Raw genomic sequence first — 16,127 nt, 5'->3', positions numbered from 1 at the left:
GGGTTTTGTTCTATATAAATTAAAATTATTTTAATCTGTAAAAAGAATAAAAAATCAAAAAATACATATTTGATGCAACTCCAACGTAAAATCACATTTTCCTGATAACAAAAAACAACTGAAAAAAAGCTAAAATATAAAGAAAACAAGTTTCATCTTTTGGAACGTGGCAGCATTTTTCTTTTCTTGAAAGCATTAATATTCAATCTCCTAGCAAAATTAATGACCTGTAATATGATGGATATACCGCGTGTAGTATGAAAAAAGTCAAACGTTTTACTAATTTCTTTCCACTGCTATATAAAAAAATAATAAAAATGAATCTATGATTGAGAGGTTCCTATAATGTTACATAAAATTAATACAAAATAAATGAATAAATAAATAAATAAAATAATAAATAGAAAATTGACTCTTGGAGATGCCGCATTGTGGAAATGAGAAGGTTTCCTGTGTATACACACGTGTGATATCTGTACATTGGGCACGCAGGCGTCACGCCATGACATGTAGTACCTACACTCTGTCCCCAGGTGTCACTGTAGCTGTGGTCTAGAGGAAGGGACGGACTGGGACTAACACTCAGCCCTATGTCCCCCTCCGCACATTGGGGTCTCTATGACTAATGTCGCCAAGATTTCCCACAAGACCGATATCCCCAATAATACTGCTGTGTATGTAGATAATAATAATATTGCAATACAGGGTTCAGTTCCCACCATGAGCTTTTAACACAGTATTTCTACGGTACAAAAACGTGTGTGAACGTGGCCTAACAGATAAATACCACCAGACCGTAAGCACTCATTCCCCGCAATACACAGTGAGGATAATACCGCCATACAGATCATTAACCAGAGGCGTATCTACGGGGGCGCAGGCGGGTCATCTGCCCCAGGCGCAGCCGGCAGGGGGGTTTGAATGCGGCGGTCCTAGGTGTTTCCTCAGTGACTGTATTTTGCCGCCACCCGGACTGCGAGTCGGCCGCTCTCTGAGCCGGCTGTCTTTCAGATGTGAATGCAATAGGAGCTCTGACCGCCGGGTCAGGGAGGCATCAGCAGCAGGATCAGGTCATGTGATCAGGTCATGTGATCACGCTGCTGATGTCACTCGCCAGAGGCGCGGAGAACATTGGCGGCCAGCGCTCGTGTGGAGCTGAAGACACTGAAGATTAAGGGTAAGTTCACTTTAGGTGTTTTTATTAAGGGTTTTTTTTCTGCAGCAAAACCTGATCTATTGGCAGGAAAGAAACTGCACAAAAAAGCATGTCTTTCATGATTTTCCCTGTTTTTTTTTTCCAATTTTTCTGCGGTTTTGGCATGCCAGATTTGTCTCTTGTGTCTGCTGATAAAGTATGGTGTTGGAAAAAAAAGCCCTGATCTACAGAATCAGGTTTTGGCATAAAAACGCAGCAAAACATGATACTTGCAGTTTTGGTGCGTTTTTTTCACCACCTTTATTCATTTCAATGACCCTTTTATAATTTTTATTGTATGCCCAGGGCACGGAGTCGGGTCACAGCCCCGTGACTTCCCCAAAGAACTGTACAACCCAGTTCCGAGTATCCCACTGCCCTGGTGGGCGTCACAATGGTACCCCCTCAGTCCTCCTTACACAGTATGATGGTCCTCCCACAGACCTTGTTACACAGTATGATGCCCCCCCACATTACCCCTTACCCAGTATGATGCTCCCACCACAGTCCTCCTTACACACTATAGTCCCCCCACAGTCCCACTTACACAGTGTGATGGTACCCTCACAGTCCCCTTTACTCAGTATGGTGGTTCCAAACAGTCCCCCTTACAGAGTATGATGGTCCCCCACAGTCCCTCTTACACAATATGATGGTCCTCCACAATCCCCCTTACACAGTATGATGGTCTTCTCACAATCATAATTACACAGTGTGATGATATTCCACACAGTCCCCCCTTACACAGTATGATGGTCCCCCCACATTCCCCCTTACACAGTGTGATGGTACCCCCATAGTCCCACTTACACAGTGTTACGGAACCCCCTCACCCAGAATATGTTGTGCAGTTATATGTATGTATAATAGGTTCCATGTGAGATGCATCAGCCCACAGGCTGCGCCCCTGGGCAGGGCAGAGGGGACAAGATATCCCCCTTCTGACCTCCCCCAACTTTGTAATTCCCACAGTAAATATCGGCAGGCTTCGGCCACCTGCGGCTATTGTAATGTATGTCTGGCCTGCCGCTTTTCAATTGGCCTGCCCTCTGTATCTGTGTGATATATTCTGTGTCCTGTGAGTAAAGCGTTGTCACACTGGAAGTACGTGGAGAAGCAGTGATCTTTTATATGCGCCCATGTAACCAAGCAATTCCAGCCAGCGTCCTTCATTCAGACTCCAGCCAAAGCAGAGTGGACCTCCTGAAACACGGGGTGGTACTGAAAGAGGTACTCCAGCACGGTAGACCCCGTTACACTGGTGGCAGACAGCGGCATGTGATACCCTGTCTACAGGAGGAAAGGAATGAATGGAAAACAACTACCAGAAGTTAAAGAGGACTACATTAAAAGATCTGGTGGAAGCCCAAGGGTTAATCATCAGCAACAAAACAAAAGCGGATTTGATAGCAGCCATCATGGAACACGACAGTGCAGCGCCCCCCAATGTGAACGTGGAGAAGACTGAATTCCAGAAGGAGGTAAAGGACAGACTGGCGTTCTATGGCCCAAACCCTGCGGTGGAGATCATACGAGAGGTGATGGCTCATGTGTGTACCGATCTGAAGGAAAAGATGGCCGAGCGGACCAGGATAGAGCTAGCCAAGATGGAGTTGGCAGAGCGGACCAAAGTGAAGCTGGCCAAGATGGAGAGAGAGTCAGCGAGCAGGGGGAGCTCTGGCCTCCGCCCAGGTACCTTCAACAGTAAGCCACAAAAGATCCAGTATAATGCCTTCCGACAGTTGGGGGAGGCAGAGGACGACATTGATGGCTTTCTGCAGGACTTTGTGCGGCAGTGTGCCCTTCATCAAGTGAAGCCGGAGGAACGGGTTCAGATTCTGGCCAGCAAGCTGACCGGCCGGGCAGCGGACGCCTATCGCACGGTACCTGATGAGGACTGTATGGACTATGAGCGGATCAAAGAAGTGATCTTGGCCCGGTATGCGCTGACACCAGAGGCATACCGCCAAAAGTTCCGTGGACTTATAAAATGAGTAACCGATACCCAATGGGCCTGTAAATTACGACGGTTACTGCTACAATGGGTACAAGGGAGCCAAGCAACCACTAAGGAGGACGTCCTCCAGCTCTTCTTGTTAGAACGATTCTTTAATGGACTAACCCCCGAGACACAGGAATGGCTTCGGGACAGGCGGCCAACGACTCTTGAGGAGGCCGCTCGTCTGGCCGCAGAACATCATTATTAGTGTTGAGCATTCCGATACCGCAAGTATCGGGTATCGGCCGATACTTGCGGGTATCGGAATTCCGATACCGATATCCGATACTTTTGTGGTATCGGGTATCGGTATCGAAACAACATTAATGTAAAAATGTGTAAAAGAGAGAATTAAAATAAAAAGGCAGCCCGGGCAGATAATCGACAACAGCATCGACAGGTCGTGTGGGTTAATGGGAAACGTATGCAGGGACTAAGAGATTCAGGGGCAACTTTGACCCTTGTGAAGCCTCATCTTGTCCGGGACCAAGAGAAGACGGACCGGACAGTGGCAGTCCGTGTAGCAGGGGGAGCCATACATCAACTGCCCACTGCCAGGATTCACCTGCACTGGGGAGTCAGGGATGGCCTGGTTGAGGTCGGCTTGATGCAGGATTTGCCTGCAGACGTCTTGCTGGGAAATGACTTGGGGCCCATGTTGTCTGCCTTCTCGGTTGCCCCTCTGGCTGAGACATATCCTGTGACCACCCGGAGACAAGCTCGAGCTGCGGAGGCGGAATCACACTCAGAGGAGGCCCAGGTAAGACATCCCAGCCCTACACGTATTCCCATAGCCAGACACATTTCTTGGGCCACCCCAGCTGAATTTAAGAGGGAGTTACTTGAGGATCCTTCATTGGAGTGATATCGTGGGAAGGCACAGGAGGGGAGAGGGGTACTGGAAGGGGAACAGTTTATATGGAAGCAGGGACTCCTCTACCGGATCACAGAGCAGCACCACACAGGGACGAGCCCCACTATAAAGCGACAGCTGGTAGTTCCCAAGAAGTACAGGCAGGAATTACTGCGAATCTCTCATGCCATACCCTTGGCCGGGCACTTCGGCATCAGTCGCACCAGGCATCGTCTGACACAAAACTTCTTTTGGCCGGGGGTAACCTATGATGTTCGTCAGTACTGCCAGACCTGTGACAGTTGCCAGCGCATTGGCAAGAGGGGAGATCGATGCAAGGCCAAATTACGCCCCCTCCCCATTGTGGGGGAACCATTTAGCCGAGTAGCGGTCGATCTGATAGGGCCGTTAGCCAAACCCAGTCCGTCAGGGAAAAGGTATATATTGACAGTGGTAGATTATGCCACACGGTATCCAGAGGCGGTTGCGTTACCTAACATACTGGCAGAGACGGTGGCGGCTGCCCTGCTCCAGGTTTTCTCACGGGTTGGATTTCCCTGGGAGATTATCTCGGACCAGGGTACCCAGTTTACAGCAGAGGTGACCAACCAACTGTGGAAGCTGTGCGGCGTAAAGTCCATTAGAAGCGCCCCATACCACCCGCAAACCAAAAGGTTGTGTGAACGCTTTAACGGGATGTTGAAACAACTCATTGGGACTTTTACCAGGACCTACAGGGAATGGGAGAAATTCTTGCCACACCTCCTGTTTGCCTATCGGGAGGTGCCCCAAGAATCTACGGGGTTCTCCCGGTTCGAACTGGTATACGGGAGGCGGGTAAAGGGACCCCTAGACTTAGTGCTAGAACACTGGGAAGGGGAGGGCATCATAGAAGGGGTACCTATTGTACCCTATGTGCTGGAATTCCGGGACCGCCTACAGGAGCTGACCCAGGCTGTACGTGGGAACATGCAGGTGGCCCAGCGGCGCCAGCGCATATGGTACGATCGGAGGGCCAGAGAACGCACCTTGGAAATAGGGCAGAAGGTCCTGGTGTTAGAGCCCACTAGGCAGAACAAGTTCCAAGCTGCATGGCAGGGGCCCTACCAGGTAGTGGGAAAAATAGCCGACACCCAGGGGCGTAACTACCGCGGTCGCAGCGGTCGCCATTGCGACCGGGCCCCGCAGGTCAGGGGCCCCGGGCCGGCAGGTCTGAGCAGGGCCAGGCTGGCCATCGGGCACTTCTGGCAAATGCCAGAAGAGCCGATGCCAGTAGTGGGCCGCTGCACTGTTCCTCCCCCGGAACCCCCCCAGTGCCGCCGCCGCCGCCGCATTTAACTATACCGGCGTCTATGACACCGGTATAGTTCAATGCAATGATGGGAGGAGAGAGCGTCACCTGACGCTTCCTCTCCCATCATTCCCCGCTCTGCCTCTGACAGTACACTGCGGGTGCGCGATGACGTCATATCATCGCGCACCTGCAGTGTCCTGGGCAGACTGCAGCCGCCAGGAGCAGCGCGGGCAAAAGGAAAGGTGAGGAGAGTTTTTTTTTTTTTTTCTTTTTAACCGGACTGTGGGGCCATTATCGGGGGGGGGGGGATGAGATGAGATGTGGGCTGTGCTCTATATACCCCTGTGCGGGCTGTGCTGTATATACCCCTGTGGGGGCTGTGCTGTATATATCCCTGTGCGGGCTCTGCTGTATATACCCCTGTGGGGGCTGTGCTGTATATATCCCTGTGTGGGCTCTGCTGTATATATCCCTGTGCGGGCTCTGCTGTATATACCACTGTGCGGGCTCTGCTGTATATACCACTGTGCGGGCTCTGCTGTATATACCACTGTGCGGGCTCTGCTGTATATACCCCTGTGCGGGCTCTGCTGTATATATCCCTGTGCGGGCTCTGCTGTATATACCACTGTGCGGGCTCTGCTGTATATACCACTGTGCGGGCTCTGCTGTATATACCACTGTGCGGGCTCTGCTGTATATAACACTGTGCGGGCTGTGCTCTATATACCACTGTGCGGGCTCTGCTGTATATAACACTGTGCGGGCTGTGCTGTATATACCACTGTGCGGGCTGTGCTCTATATACCACTGTGCGGGCTCTGCTGTATATAACACTGTGCGGGCTGTGCTCTATATACCACTGTGCGGGCTGTGCTCTATATACCACTGTGCGGGCTGTGCTCTATATACCACTGCGGGCTGTGCTGTATATACCACTGTGCGGGCTGTGCTGTATATACCACTGTGCGGGCTCTGCTGTATATACCACTGTGCGGGCTCTGCTGTATATACCACTGTGCGGGCTGTGCTGTATATACCACTGTGCGGGCTGTGCTGTATATACCACTGTGCGGGCTCTGCTGTATATACCCCTGTGCGGGCTCTGCTGTATATATCCCTGTGCGGGCTCTGCTGTATATACCACTGTGCGGGCTCTGCTGTATATACCACTGTGCGGGCTCTGCTGTATATACCACTGTGCGGGCTCTGCTGTATATAACACTGTGCGGGCTGTGCTCTATATACCACTGTGCGGGCTCTGCTGTATATAACACTGTGCGGGCTGTGCTGTATATACCACTGTGCGGTCTCTGCTGGATATACCACTGTGCGGTCTGTGCTGGATATACCACTGTGCGGTCTGTGCTGGATATACCACTGTGAGGGCTGTGCTGGATATACCACTGTGCGGTCTGTGCTGGATATACCACTGTGCGGTCTGTGCTGGATATACCACTGTGCGGTCTGTGCTGGATATACCACTGTGCGGTCTGTGCTGGATATACCACTGTGCGGGCTGTGCTGTACATACCACTGTGCGGTCTGTGCTGGATATACCACTGTGCGGTCTGTGCTGGATATACCACTGTGCGGTCTGTGCTGGATATACCACTGTGCGGTCTGTGCTGGATATACCACTGTGCGGGCTGTGCTGGATATACCACTGTGCGGGCTGTGCTGGATATACCACTGTGCGGGCTGTGCTGGATATACCACTGTGAGGGCTGTGCTCTATATACCCCCTGTGCTGGCTGTGCTGTATATACCCCTGTGCGGGCTGTGCTGTATATACCCCTGTGCGGGCTGTGCTGTATATACCCCTGTGCGGGCTGTGCTGGATATACCACTGTGAGGGCTGTGCTGGATATACCACTGTGCGGTCTGTGCTGGATATACCACTGTGCAGTCTGTGCTGTATATACCCCTGTGCGGGCTGTGCTGGATATACCACTGTGAGGGCTGTGCTGGATATACCACTGTGCGGTCTGTGCTGGATATACCACTGTGCGGTCTGTGCTGTATATACCCCTGTGCGGGCTGTGCTGGATATACCACTGTGAGGGCTGTGCTGGATATACCACTGTGCGGTCTGTGCTGGATATACCACTGTGCGGTCTGTGCTGGATATACCACTGTGCGGTCTGTGCTGGATATACCACTGTGCGGGCTGTGCTGGATATACCACTGTGCGGGCTGTGCTGGATATACCACTGTGCGGGCTGTGCTGGCACCCAACACCATGTTGCAGTGCAGGAGATTCCTGCAACAGTCAGAGGCGTATCTAGGGGAAGCGGGGCGGGGGAAGGTGGGGGGGGTAGGGGGGGGTAGGGGGGGGCCCCCATTTGGAAGTTCGCACCGGGGCCCATAACTTTGTAGTTACGCCACTGCCGACACCACCTATAATGTCGCCGATTGTGACGACCCCAGGGTTATCCGCATGTTCCACGTGAATATGCTGAAGCCCTACCGGGAGCACCCTGAAGAGGTAGTGGCCATCTGTGCACCTGTGAGAATCAGACTGCACTCAGATGTCATCCGAGTGCAGTCCTATTGTGAGATCTTTTGGAATACCTGGGGTGGACTCGCAGATCCACGACAACGAACCTCCCAAGGGTGAGCTGACCAGGTAGACCACCCCCTATACAGGGAGCATTAGGGGCAGACCCAAGCTGGAACCCGGAGACAGGTAGTAGGAGGTACAAAATAGAGAAGCTAGGCGTAGGACGGAGAGAGCGGGGTAAGAAGAAGTACAGTTAGGTAAGAGCTGGGTACAGGCGAGACCAAAGGAGCACTGCGAAGGGGAAGACACAAAGGAAGCAGGACAGGACAGAGACACCACAGAGTACGGAGAGGACACTGTGAGGGCTGGACTGGACGAGGAGACAAGGAAGCCTGGGAGAGACAGAGAAGCTGAACTGGCTGGACAGAGTGGAGACTCAAAACAGTGCAAAGACAAAGGTGGACCTGTGTTACAGAAGCACAAATGACAGACAGGCAAGGAGCAGAGGAAGGATTCCCCTTATATACATGGAGTGCTGGAGGACTTCTGGGTCACAGTCCTCCAGGATCACAGAGAGGAGATACAGACCGCCTGTAAATCAGAAAGAGGAAGTGCTGGAGTGGGCGGTGCGCACGTGCTCCCGACGAGAACCAGGGAGCCGAGAAGAATGAAGAAGAGGACGCGCGCCTGCAGGAGGAGCGTGCCGCAGCGGGCAAGTATGAGCGGAAGGAATGGCCTAGACAGCACCTGAAGCAGAGGATTTAGCCAGACTTCCCTTGCCTGATGTCTTAGGGGAAAGGACTCAGTCTAAAACATGGGACCAGGTACACTTGGGTGAAGACCTAGGTCCCCAGGAGAGACAGCAGGTGGAGACGTTGTTGAGGCAGCGACAGAGGATGTTTTCGGGGAGACCAGGGTACACTCGCCTGGCACAACACAAGGTTGAGACCCAGGATCAGACCCCCCTGAGACAACCCCCCTTCCGCATCCCTGAGTCTGTACGAGAAGGGATGTGACAAGAGATACAAGAGATGTTGCGTTTAGGGGTCATTGAAGAGTCAGATAGTCCCTGGGCATCCTCCGTAGTGTTAGAGCCCAAGAAGGATGGGACTACACGGTTTTGTGTAGACTATCGTAAGCTCAATGAGAAAACGGTGACGGATGCGTATCCCATGCCGCGTGTGGATGAGTTGTTAGACCGGCTGGTGGGGCAAAGTATTTGACCATCATCGATCTCTGCAAAGGCTACTGGCAGATTCCTGTAATAATTATAGGGGATAACTCAGGAGACTCTTTGCGTGGAACAAGACAACTACAGGACACAGTTTTATAAGTGGTAAAGTATATATTATCACACGGTGATTCAAACAGGTACAGAGAGAAACTCAAGTCCACAACACTTGGTGTAAATATTAAACGCAGCTTAGCAGTCTATAGGAAACTTCAGAGGAAAATGCAATCAAGCAGAAAGTCTATGAAGCACAGTTATTCTTGAGGATACTTGACACGAATTAATCCTTGTCTTAGTCCAGACACAGATAGATATGCTTATAAGGCAGTTCAAATCATATCTTAGCTCAACCAGGGAGGCCTGGTTAATAGTCTCAGGTTTTTGCAGAGCAGAAACAGCTTACATGTCCAGCAAATGCAGATGGAAGTAAACACGAGCAGCAGGTGAAGGAGGATTACTGGAAACTGGTGTATGCAGCAGGAACTCAGAGCAGAGTAGCAGGATAACCCCACAGGTTCACAGGAGCAGGTATATAGCCAGGGAGCAATCAGAGGTCAGGAGCTGGATGCAAGGCAGAATACTCTAGCACAGACTGAAGGCTGGGGTGGAGTTTTATAGCAGGAAGACACAGTGCACATGAGACCAAAGACGCCATCTTGGAAAAGGGCAGTAATGCACAAAAGGTAAAAAATGTTCAGAGTCTTGACATTACTCCCTCCTTAGAAGCGGCCTCAGGACGATCCTGGACCTGGATTCTCAGGGAATCTCTGATGAAAATGAGAAATCTTCTCTTGGGCATTGATGTTTTCCACAGTTTCCCAAGAGTCTTCCTCAGGGGGATATCCCTGCCATCTTATCAGATATTGGAGCCGATTCCTGCGAATCCTGGAATCAATAATTTCCTCCACCACAAATTGTTCTTGCCCATCAATCACCACAGGCTGTGGAGGTGGCACAACACGTCCCTGGAAGGTATTAGGAGATACCGGCTTTAGTAAAGATACATGAAAAACTGGGTGTACCTTCATAGTCCTAGGCAGCTTCAGCCGGCAGGCCACAGAGCTCACAATACCGTTGATCTTGAAAGGGCCAATGAATTTCTGTCCAAGTTTTTGTGAAGGAACGTTTAACTTCAGATTCTTAGTTGCTAATCACACGGAATCTCCTACCTTGAACATGGGTGCAGGTATACGGAATCTATCAGCCGATCTCTTATAACGTTCTTGAGCTGTGGTCAGGGATTCCTTCAGAACCTCCAGATTTTGTCTCATCGCAGTCAGCCTTTCCTCCACTGCCGGAACCGGAGAATTAATTGGAGACCTAGGTAAAATACACAGATTGGCAAAGAAAGGTGTAAATTTAGTGGAGGCGCTCTGAGAATTATGATATGAAAATTCGGCTAACTGCAGCAACTCCAACCAATCATCCTGGAGATGGCTGACATAGCATCTTAGATATTGTTCCAGCATCTGGTTGGTATGCTCAGTCTGACCATTTGTCTGAGGATGGTAAGCGGAAGAGAGACAGACATTAATATTGAGTGCAGAGCAAAACCCCTTCCAGAATCTTGAAGTGAACTGTACTCCACGGTCAGAGATGATCTCATCCGGAACCCCATGCAACCAAAAGACATTCTGTATAACCAAGTTCACTGTATCTTTAGCTGAGGGGAGGCCGGTGCATGGAACAAAATGAGCAGCTTTAGTCAGGCGATCAACTACCACCATGATTGTATTCATGCCCCCCGATGTAGGCAGCTCCACAATAAAGTCCATTGATATAAACCCCCAAGGGCGGGACGGAACAGGTAATGGTTGTAGAAGACCCGTAGGTGCCACATGAGCAGTCTTGTAACGGGCACATACCTCGCAAGAGAGAACATAGTCCTTGGTATCCTTCAGGCAAGTTGGCCACCAGAAGAATCGGCTCAGGAACTCTTGTGTCTTCTGTACCCCCCTGTGAACCGCCAACTTGGAGTCATGTACCAACTTGAGGATCTGCAGACGGACGACCTCCGGGACATAGATACGTCGATCTGTGAACCACATGCCATCCTTAAAGACAAGATTAATATCCACAGGTGGGTTGGCCAGAAATACATCACCGTCATAGGCCTCCCTGCACTCCTTCCACAAGTAATGATCATGGATAACTCAGATGAAATTGGCATCAGATAGAATGGTCTTGGACGGGGCTCCAGGTATGGAATCCGCAGCATGGATTCGGGATAAAGCATCAGCCTTCCCATTACGAGAACCTGGACGGTACAAGATAACAAAGTTAAATTGATTTAAAAATAAGTTCCAACGAGCCTGACGAGGAGAAAGACATCTAGCGGATCTAAGGAACTCTAAATTGCGATGGTCAGTTAGCACTATGATCTGTTGTGCAGCTCCTTGCAGATGATGCATCCATTCTTTAAAAGCCGCAATAATAGCCAGCAATTCCTTGTCTCCCACATCGTAATTCTTCTCTGCTGAGGTTAGAAAGCACAAGGATGTAGCAGACCCTTCTCCCAGTTCTTTGGGAGAGAATAGCCCCCAAAGCATTATCAGAAGCGTCCACCTCCACAATGAATGAAAGTGTTGGATCTGGGTGTATCAACAGCGGTGCTGATGTGAAACATCTTAAGTCGATCAAAAGCTTCTTGAGCCTGTGATGACCACTTGAAGGGCTTTTCCTTCTTTGTCAAGGAAGTAATGGGACGGACAATATCAGAAAAATTTCGAATGAAGCGTCTGTAGAAATTTGCAAAACCAATAAAAAGTTGGACCTCCTTAACGTTCTTGGGAACCGGCCCATCAAGGATAGCCTGAATCTTACCAGATTCCATGTTCAGCCCCTGGGGAGAGATGATTGTCATGATTCCCCAATGGCATGGGAACATCAGAAACACAAAATAACAGACTAGCCCTCGGGTGATGGAAACTCAAGCTGACCGTGACCTAAATCTACCACACAACTAACAGTAGCCAGGAAGCATTCCTACGGCTGCCTAGATGCCATGCGCCAGCCGGAGAACTAACTACGCCTGGAAGAGGAAGGAACAGACCTGGCTTACCTCTAGTGAAATTCCCCAAAGATGATAGTAGCCCCCACATATATTAACGGTGAGTTCAGAGGAAAAGACATACACAGTATGAAGGTAGATTTAGCAAAGCGAGGTCCACTTACTAGATAGAGGAAGGATACAAAAGAGGACTTCACGGTCAGCTGAAAAACCCTTTCAAAAACCCATCCTGAAATTACTTTAAGACTCCTGTGTCAACTCATGACACAGGAGTGGCAATTTCAGTCCACAAGAGCTTCCAGTAACAGGAAATGACAAACTGTAAACTGGACAAAAAATACAAAACAAAAAGGACAAGAGTCCACTTAGCTGAACAGCAGACTGGTAGCAGGAACATGCAACTGAAAGACTCAGGTTACAATGATGACCGGCAAGGAAGTGACTGGAGAGCAAGGCTAAATAGGGAACTCCCAAAACTGATGGAAGCAGGTGAGCTGAGGCAGAAAAGAACACACAAGTCTCCAGTACCACCAGCCACCACTAGGGGAGCCCAAAAAGCGGATCACAACAATACCCCCCCTTAAGGAGGGGGCACCGAACCCTCACAAGAACCGCCAGGGCGACCTGGATGAGCCCTATGAAAGGCACGAACCAAATCCGAGGCATGAACATCAGAGGCAGTTACCCAAGAATTATCTTCCTGACCATAGCCCTTCCATTTAACCAGATACTGGAGTCTCCGCCTGGAAATACGGGAGTCCAAGATCTTCTCTATAACGTACTCCAATTCACCCTCAACCAACACAGGAGCAGGAGGCTCAGCAGAAGGAACCACCGGCACCTCGTATCTCCGCAACAATGACCGATGGAACACATTATGGATAGCGAAAGATGCCGGGAGGTCCAAACGAAAGGAAACAGGGTTAATAATCTCCAAAATCCTATAGGGACCGATGAACCGAGGCTTAAATTTAGGAGAAGAAACCCTCATTGGGACAAAACGGGAAGACAACCACACCAAGTCCCCAACACGAAGGCGAGGACCAACCCGACGCTGGCGGTTAGCAAACCGCTGAGTCCTCTCCTGGGACAAATTCAAATTGTCCACCACTTGTTCCCAAATCCGATACAACCGATCCACCACAGCATCTACTCCAGGACAATCCGAAGACTCCGCCTGACCAGAAGAAAAACGGGGATGAAACCCCGAATTGCAAAAGAAAGGGGAAACCAAAGTGGCCGAACTAGCCCGATTATTAAGAGCAAACTCCGCCAACGGCAAAAAGGCAACCCAATCATCCTGATCCGCAGACACAAAACACCTCAAATACGTCTCCAAAGTCTGATTAGTTCGCTCCGTCTGGCCATTAGTCTGAGGATGGAAGGCAGACGAAAAAGACAAATCAATGCCCAACCTGGCACAGAATGCCCGCCAAAATCTAGAAACGAACTGGGTACACCTATCAGAAACGATATTTTCAGGAATACCATGCAAGCGAACCACATTTTGAAAAAACAAAGGAACCAACTCAGACGAGGAAGGCAACTTCGGCAATGGCACCAAATGAACCATCTTAGAAAAACGGTCACACACCACCCAGATAACAGACATCCTCTGAGAGACAGGAAGATCAGAAATAAAGTCCATCGAGATGTGCGTCCAAGGCCTCTTCGGAATAGGCAAGGGCAACAACAACCCGCTAGCCCTAGAACAACAAGGCTTGGCCCGAGCACACACATCACAAGACTGCACAAAAACACGCACATCTCGAGACAGAGATGGCCACCAGAAGGATCTAGCCACCAAATCCCTGGTACCAAAAATTCCAGGATGACCCGCCAGCGTAGAAGAATGAACCTCCGAGATGACTCTACTGGTCCAATCATCAGGAACAAACAGTCTACCAGGTGGACAGCGATCAGGTCTATCCGCCTGAAACTCTTGCAAAGCACGTCGCAGATCTGGGGAAATAGCGGATAATATCACCCCATCCTTAAGGATACCTGTAGGTTCCGAATCACCAGGGGAATCAGGCTCAAAACTCCTAGAAAGGGCATCTGCCTTCACATTCTTAGAACCTGGTAGATATGAGACCACAAAATTAAACCGAGAGAAAAACAACGACCAGCGCGCCTGTCTAGGATTCAGGCGCCTGGCAGACTCAAGATAAATCAGATTCTTGTGATCGGTCAATACCACCACCTGATGTCTAGCCCCCTCAAGCCAATGACGCCACTCCTCAAATGCCCACTTCATGGCCAAAAGCTCCCGATTACCGACATCATAATTTCTTTCGGCGGCAGAAAATTTTCGAGAAAAGAACGCACAAGGTCTCATCACTGAGCAATCGGAACTTTTCTGCGACAAAACCGCCCCCGCTCCGATCTCGGAAGCATCGACCTCAACCTGAAAGGGGAGAGAGACATCAGGCTGGCGCAACACAGGGGCAGACGAAAAGCGGCGCTTAAGTTCCCGAAAGGCCTCCACAGCGGCAGAGGACCAATTGGCAACATCAGCACCCTTCTTAGTCAAATCCGTAAGAGGCTTAGCAACACCAGAAAAACCAGTTATAAATCGACGATAAAAATTAGCAAAGCCCAAGAACTTCTGAAGACCCTTTAGAGAAGTAGGCTGCGTCCAGTACTGGGTTATGAGATTGCAACCATGGTAATCCAAGCACTAACACATCATGAAAATTATGCAACACGAGGAAGCGAATCATCTCCTGATGGTCTGGAGTCATACGCATAGTCACTTGCGTCCAGAACTGTGGTCTATTACAAGCCAGAGGTGTAGAATCAATACCCTTCAGAGGTATAGGAACTTCCAGAGGCTCCAAATCAAACCCACAGCGCCTGGCGAAGGACCAATCCATGAGACTCAGAGCGGCGCCAGAGTCCACATAGGCATCCACGGTAATAACTGATAATGAACAAATCAGAGTTACAGACAGAAGAAATTTAGACTGTAAAGTGCCAATAGAAACAGACTTGTCAACCTTCCTAGTACGTTTAGAGCATGCTGATATAACATGCGCGGAATCACCACAGTAGAAGCACAAGCCATTTTTGCGCCTATAATTCTGCCGCTCGCTTCTTGACAGAATTCTGTCACAACTGTCTTTCTATCTCGTCATCTATTCCCTCTGAGGATCCGGTCATACTGTCATGATTCCCCAATGGCATGGGAACATCAGAAACACAAAATAACAGACTAGCCCTCGGGTGATGGAAACTCAAGCTGACCGTGACCTAAATCTACCACACAACTAACAGTAGCCAGGAAGCATTCCTACGGCTGCCTAGATGCCATGCGCCAGCCGGAGAACTAACTACGCCTGGAAGAGGAAGCAACAGACCTGGCTTACCTCTAGTGAAATTCCCCAAAGATGATAGTAGCCCCCACATATATTAACGGTGAGTTCAGAGGAAAAGACATACACAGTATGAAGGTAGATTTAGCAAAGCGAGGTCCACTTACTAGATAGAGGAAGGATACAAAAGAGGACTTCACGGTCAGCTGAAAAACCCTTTCAAAAACCCATCCTGAAATTACTTTAAGACTCCTGTGTCAACTCATGACACAGGAGTGGCAATTTCAGTCCACAAGAGCTTCCAGTAACAGGAAATGACAAACTGTAAACTGGACAAAAAATACAAAACAAAAAGGACAAGAGTCCACTTAGCTGAACAGCAGACTGTTAGCAGGAACATGCAACTGAAAGACTCAGGTTACAATGATGACCGGCAAGGAAGTGACTGGAGAGCAAGGCTAAATAGGGAACTCCCAAAACTGATGGAAGCAGGTGAGCTGAGGCAGAAAAGAACACACAAGTCTCCAGTACCACCAGCCACCACTAGGGGAGCCCAAAAAGCGGATCACAACAGATGATATAACCTAAGAACTGTATCTGAGAACGATGGAACTCGCATTTCTCCGGCTTGATATACAGATGGTTCTCTTTCAGACGTCTTAAAACAGCTTTGACATGTTCTTCATGTTCCTGTAGAGAGTCAGAAAAGATTAGAATATCGTCCAAAT

The sequence above is a fragment of the Ranitomeya variabilis genome, chromosome 1, assembly GCF_051348905.1.
Source record: "Ranitomeya variabilis isolate aRanVar5 chromosome 1, aRanVar5.hap1, whole genome shotgun sequence".
NCBI lineage: Eukaryota > Metazoa > Chordata > Amphibia > Anura > Dendrobatidae > Ranitomeya > Ranitomeya variabilis.
Note: the sequence above shows the minus strand (reverse complement) of the source record.